We start from the raw sequence: 6065 nt of genomic DNA, 5'->3' as shown, positions 1-6065 counted from the left end.
TTTCTTCAATTGCTTCCTGGTTTCTGGCCTAGGCCAAAATGATGTCATACATCCCAGGTGTTTTCATGGCATTTTTTTTCTTTCATTTGGAGGTGGGCAGGATAGGCTTTCTCAGCTAAGCATACCCTTCGGTATGCATGCCCGAGTCAAGGGCAGATAGATTTCAGGAAGTAAATGTTACATGAATCATCTGCCCTTACTCAAGATGGCGGCAACTAGAAATGCTAGATGGTTGTTTTTAAAAGTGATTTATCATGAAAAAAAATGCAAGGTGGAATGAATGGATGGATGGGTGAGTTTGCTTTGAATACTAAAAATGTATTAATTATTTTTAAATAGTGTTTTCCGTTTCTGGTGCTCAGATACAGTTTAGTTCTAAGCACAAAAAATAATGTTTTAGCTCACAAAAAAATATAACAGGGCCCTTAAAAATCTACTCAACTACCCAAACAATGACATACACAGGAAACATATTCATAATTCACAAATTCATGAACTGTAAATTTCCAGAGGATGCATGAAGTAATACAGATCAGCCAAATCTAGCTTTATTGTGACACAGTATAGGGCTACATAACACTTTTTTTAGAGCCCCCAGCTTTACTGACTCATTGAATTCCACATGGTCCTATAAGCCCACCTATGTACTTTGCCCTCTTCATTGTCACCAAACTTAATAGGCATACCCACTTTATGGCCGCTCATTATAATAACTGATTTCACATTTCATATACTAGATGAAATGGAAATGTTAATGACTTTAGAAGCAACAATTAAATTAACTCATTCATAAGGGCCTGTAAAATGCTGTGTTTAGATGTATACAGCCTATAGTTTTGTATGCATCTAAAAGTAGCCCTATAGGAATCAATAGGGCCATACAACTTCTTTTCTGATTATAAATGCATTTCAACTAGTGAAATCACTAGAATTGCACATGTCTAAATGCATCTAAACACAAGCACTTTAGGTGTATATTTTATGCAGGATCATCTATTAGCTCTGCGAGCAGGAACCTGCATTCTGTGCAGAAATATGCCCATGTGAATGAGCCCTAAATGGCATATTAACCCAATTTTTCTTTCTTTTTGGAAAAAGTGAGCAGGACCTGTTCTTTTCTCTCATAACTAGCAATGGCTACATGGAAAATGTATTTTTCACTGTGATTTAGTACAAAGTAAATGATAATAATTTCACAGTTTGATTTGGGTTTATATAACTTTTCGGAATGTATACATTTCCCGAAATATGATTTTATGGTAGAATGATTAAATCACCACTGAAGAACATTGATCCTGATCCATTGATCCTGATGCTGCGTGTTTCCACATTTTTTTCTCAAGTTTTTGCTTATGAGCATTTATTTCTGTAAAATAAGGAGGAGACATTAGAAACAATAACAGCTTGACCTACCTTTAAGTTTCCCTTGCCCATACCTTGAGGGGGCTGCCAGCAAGATCCTGCATGAAATTATACATCATACATGATAACATCATACATTATAATGGTATGGGAATCTGGTGCCAGTGGCATGCGCCACATTAACAAAGTGGATAGACCTGTTATAGAGTAAAATAAAACCAGTTCAGGTTCTGCTCCAAACTCACAAGGTGGTCACATCAATATAGAAAACTGATGCAGATACTCGCCAGATTGAGAAATGAACATGGCGCACCTTATGTGAACTGTTTCCCAATAACCTCACAGACAGCTCATATGCCTCTACATGGGCATTACTTGCATATAGGCAGGGAAACCCTATTTCTCTGTGTATATGCCCAGCTTTTAACCCAAGCAACTTCAAGGTTAACAGCCTTCCTCCTCGTTGTTAGATGGGGAAGGTGGGGTAGGTTATTTGAGGGAGGCAGATCTGATTTGTATTCTCAGTTTAAGAGAGTGGCATAGACTTTATAGCTGCACCACTCTTAGTTAATTTTCCCAATGTATGAAAAAAACAGAACCCCTACCAAATTTGTATTACTATCTGTGTCCCTGTAAAATAAATTCACTCTCTATATCAGTCCTGTTTACCACTGGGACAGAAAGTGATACGAAATCCAAAATTGTGTTTCCAACAGAAAAAGAAGTGAAGGGAAATCTTCCAATGAAGACAAGTGTTCTAGTGACAACCGTCCAAAAAGAGAATTCCCGTAAAGCGGTTGTAAAGCCAAACATATCTTTTTTTAAATAAAAAAGAGGTTTAAATGTACCTGCTCTGTGCAATAGTACAGTTTTTGTAATTATGCATTCACACAGCTCTGTGTGTGAAAGAACTACAAGCCCCAAAATCCTTTGCAGTTGTTGGCTTGTAGTTCTCAATGAACTACCATGGTGCTGTGGAGTGCCGTAGTAATTCATTTATCCTGTCAGTGTATCTGCTTACCTGTATGGGATATACGGGCACACAGATACATTACCAGATCTGTAGGAAACCTGTATGGCACCAGTGATCTGCAGATCGCTAGTGCAATGCTTTACAGGCTCCAAAAAAAATGCACATTTATTTACCTGCAAAAAAAACATTCATTTTTTTTTTTGGAAAACTGAACTTATCCTTCAATGCAGGGGTCTCCAAACTTTCCAATCTTAGGACCATTTTAGTGTCCTTCAGGCTTTAGGGGGGCTGGAATGTGGCCAATTGGAGTAGATAATGCCCCAGCATTAGTTCACCATCATTGGTTCTAATGGGAGGAACAGTGCCCTATTGTTGATAGCAATGAGAAGAAAAATGCCCCATTGATAGGGTTAGTAAGGGGAATGGAGCCCCATCATTGGTGTCGGTTGGTATAATAGTGCCCCAAAGGCCAGATAAGGGCAAGCAAAGAGCTCCATCCGGCCCCCGGGCCACAGTTTGGAGACCACTGCTTTAATGCATTGAGGTAAAAAAGCTTTTTGACTTTATAACACTGTAGAGCTTTGATCTCACCTGTTGTGTCTTCAGGACTGGAAGTGAAGGGAAAACCTATGCGACACTGATGGGAAAAAATAAACTTTATCTGTAATATGATAATTATAATAATATGTTCATATTGATAACTAGTTATCTAGAGCAGAGACACTATACATTTTCAAGTTAAGATTTCAAATGTCAGTAGTCAGATGTTTCCAGTAATACTTAATAGAATAAATGCCATATACTGTACAAAAGGCCAGTGCAACCAAGCCTAATGTTTAAGTTATGCTAGATGGTGGTGGGATAAATTATTCAGGTATCCTAAAGGTGAAACGTCTGCTGTACCTTCTCCTACTTGCTAAAGCCATGGCAAACGTTCTTATTCCTGTTGCATGTTTTATTTATTTTACATTTCATAATATGAGCAGGAGAATGAGACGTCACGATGGAAGTGGAAGAGCAAAGGATTCCGATGAGATGATCATGCTGCTGGAGTCTCACAGCGTAAAAGAAGTCAGTGGTCAACTGAACCTATAACAATCTGACTATTCCAAAAATGTCAAGATTGGCATACTGCTTTGATATGTCTGTGCCCATCAGCCACTATCATGACCTCATATTTGCAGATTGGTTCCATGTACTTGACCTCTTCATAGCCATTACAGATTTAAACTTCCAGGTTTGTACATATGATCTAACAAGTCTGTACATGAACTGTACATAAACAGAGAATTAAATGCAATTTCCGCTTGTAATATGTTTATTGTTCTGTATAGTGGCCCATTTCCTTTGTAGAAATTTCTTGAGTATAAGATGTAATAATGTGTATGTGTAAATTGAAATATCCACAGGTTTATACGTGCCCCTTGCCTGCAACATGCTTCTTTTTGCTGCTATGTTAAATCTTCTCAAGAAGCTTTTGGCATTATTGACATTGTGCTTTTAAGGAATTTCGTATATTTAAGAGAATTGAATTGTCATGCCTGGCTGGAGGGCTGTGCTCTTTCAGTGAAAACATTTGCACTAAATGCATGCAACAATAGGCAAATAGTTTGTCATGTTAAGTGGCCTGTCAGATTGTGGACAATAGTCCCCATTTATCGAAAGTGATTCCCAGTCGTTGGGAGTTTTTTTTTTCATTTGTGTTCGAACAAAACATGGTAAGAAATATGCAAAAAAAAATGTTCCATTGTTTTCTACCTGTAAAACAAATCCCTTATCGGGACACTTTTTTTCCCACTAGGTATGCTGTTGACAAATGGATTTAAGGGGAGAAATATTTAACTGTATTTATTTGAGCAATGCTGAATGTATAGTTTAACCCCTTCAAACTAGGGTAAGGAAGAGAGGTGATTCAGTTGTATATTTTCAGAATATAGGTTTGCTGTGATGGGAGGAAGACGCAGAGCTGTAGGGATCAGTGCTATGCAGTCTGCACATTACTAGGGAAGTAGTACAGCGCTCAACAGCCAGAGAGCAACTTTGTGATGGTGGCCATGCATAGTTCAAGTTGCAGGTGGCCCTGTTGGCACCATCTGGCTCATCAAACTTTGATCTGAAAATCTGAGCAGAAAATTCAGCAAATCAGATGCAGTCGCTGGCTGTCACAATAAAATAGCAGGCAGAGGAAAGTCCTCCATCAACACTATAAAAAACAGTGAAGCCATAGAGCCTGGTTGCCTGCTTCCTAGCAACCAATGAAGACTGAGGCCGCGTACACACGGGCGGACTGTTCGCCCAACTTAGTCCGCTGAACAGTGTTTCAGCGGACAATCCGCTCGTGTGTGGGCTTCAGCGGACTGTTTCAGCGGACAGTCTGACGAACAAAGTCTTACGGAATTTCCGTAAGACAGTCCGTCCAAACTTGGTTTCAGCGGACAGTCCGCTCGTGTGTAGGCTAGTTCGACAGACTAAGTTTGGCGCATGCTCAGAAAGGATTTACACGGCGAAGGTTGCATTGCAGTGTATTGGACGTCGAATTTCTCGTCCCGTCGTACGTGCCGTTCACGTCATCGCGCACGCTTTCAGCGGACTGTCTGCTCATCGTGTGTGGTCAAGTCCGTTCACGCAAATTTTGAACGGACTGTTTGTCGGATTGTTTGACGAACTTAGTTGGGCGAACAGTCCGCCCGTGTGTACGCAGCCTTAGAGGAGATTTTCTCCTGAAATACATTTTCGGTTCATTGCAGAGACAAATTATAGTATCTAAACATGCATATATTCTATTCTGTTCTTTACTAACCATGAGAGTTCTTTTACGTTGATGGGTTTTTGCTCTGTTCAAACAGGATTTGCATTCCCTTACTAACTTACCTTAAAGTGGTTGTGAAGGCATAAGGTTTTTTGCATTCAATGCATGAAGGCAAAAACCGTTCTGTGTGCAGCAGGCCCATAATAGTTACCCGAGCCTCCTCTTGCTCCAGTGATGCCCATGAGAGCCTTGCCTCTCCGGGGACTCACACTCCTGATTGGCTTTTCACAGCAGCACAGCCAGTGAGACAATTAGGATATGGAGGGGGCGTGGCTGACCCGCAGCTCCATTTGTGAATGAGCACACAGAGCCGGGGTTCAGGAGTGCACCTGCTTGGGTGCCCCCACAGCAAGCTACTTGCTCTGGGGGCACTGGGCAGGAGGGAGGAGCCAGGAGTGCCGGCGTGGGACCCAAGAAGAGGAGGATCCAGGCTGCTCTGTGCAAAACCACTGCACAGAGCAGGCAAGTATAAAATGTTTGTTATTTAAAAAAAACAAAAACATATATCGCTTTAAGTCTATGGAAAACTGGCTTGGAGCAAGTCAAATGCACGTCAGAAGCAAGTCAACTGCAGGTCAAGTGCACCTGTCAGTGAAATCTGAATGATCTCAGAAGTGCCTCAAACTGATGTCTAAATTATGTAATTTACACGTGCTTAAAGCCCATCAACACAGCTCTTGCATAAAAGGTTTTGGGATAACATCAACATTCAGTGACCCTGTGCCCAATGCCCACTGCAGCCTCAGTTTTCTGTTCTTGGCTGAAGAGACAGGAGTACAACCTGATGTGGTCATCTGCTGTTGTACCCCACCAACCTCAACGTTCTATGTGTTGCAAATTCTGAGATGCTTTTCTGTTTAGCACAGTTGAAAAGGGTGTCAATTTGAATTACCGTAGCGTGTCAGCTTGAACTGGTCTGGC

Source organism: Lithobates pipiens, unplaced genomic scaffold (genome assembly GCF_037356315.1).
Source record: "Lithobates pipiens isolate NorthernLeopardFrog02 unplaced genomic scaffold, aLitPip1_a1.2 Scaffold_19, whole genome shotgun sequence".
Classification (NCBI taxonomy): Eukaryota; Metazoa; Chordata; class Amphibia; order Anura; family Ranidae; genus Lithobates; species Lithobates pipiens.
Note: the sequence above shows the minus strand (reverse complement) of the source record.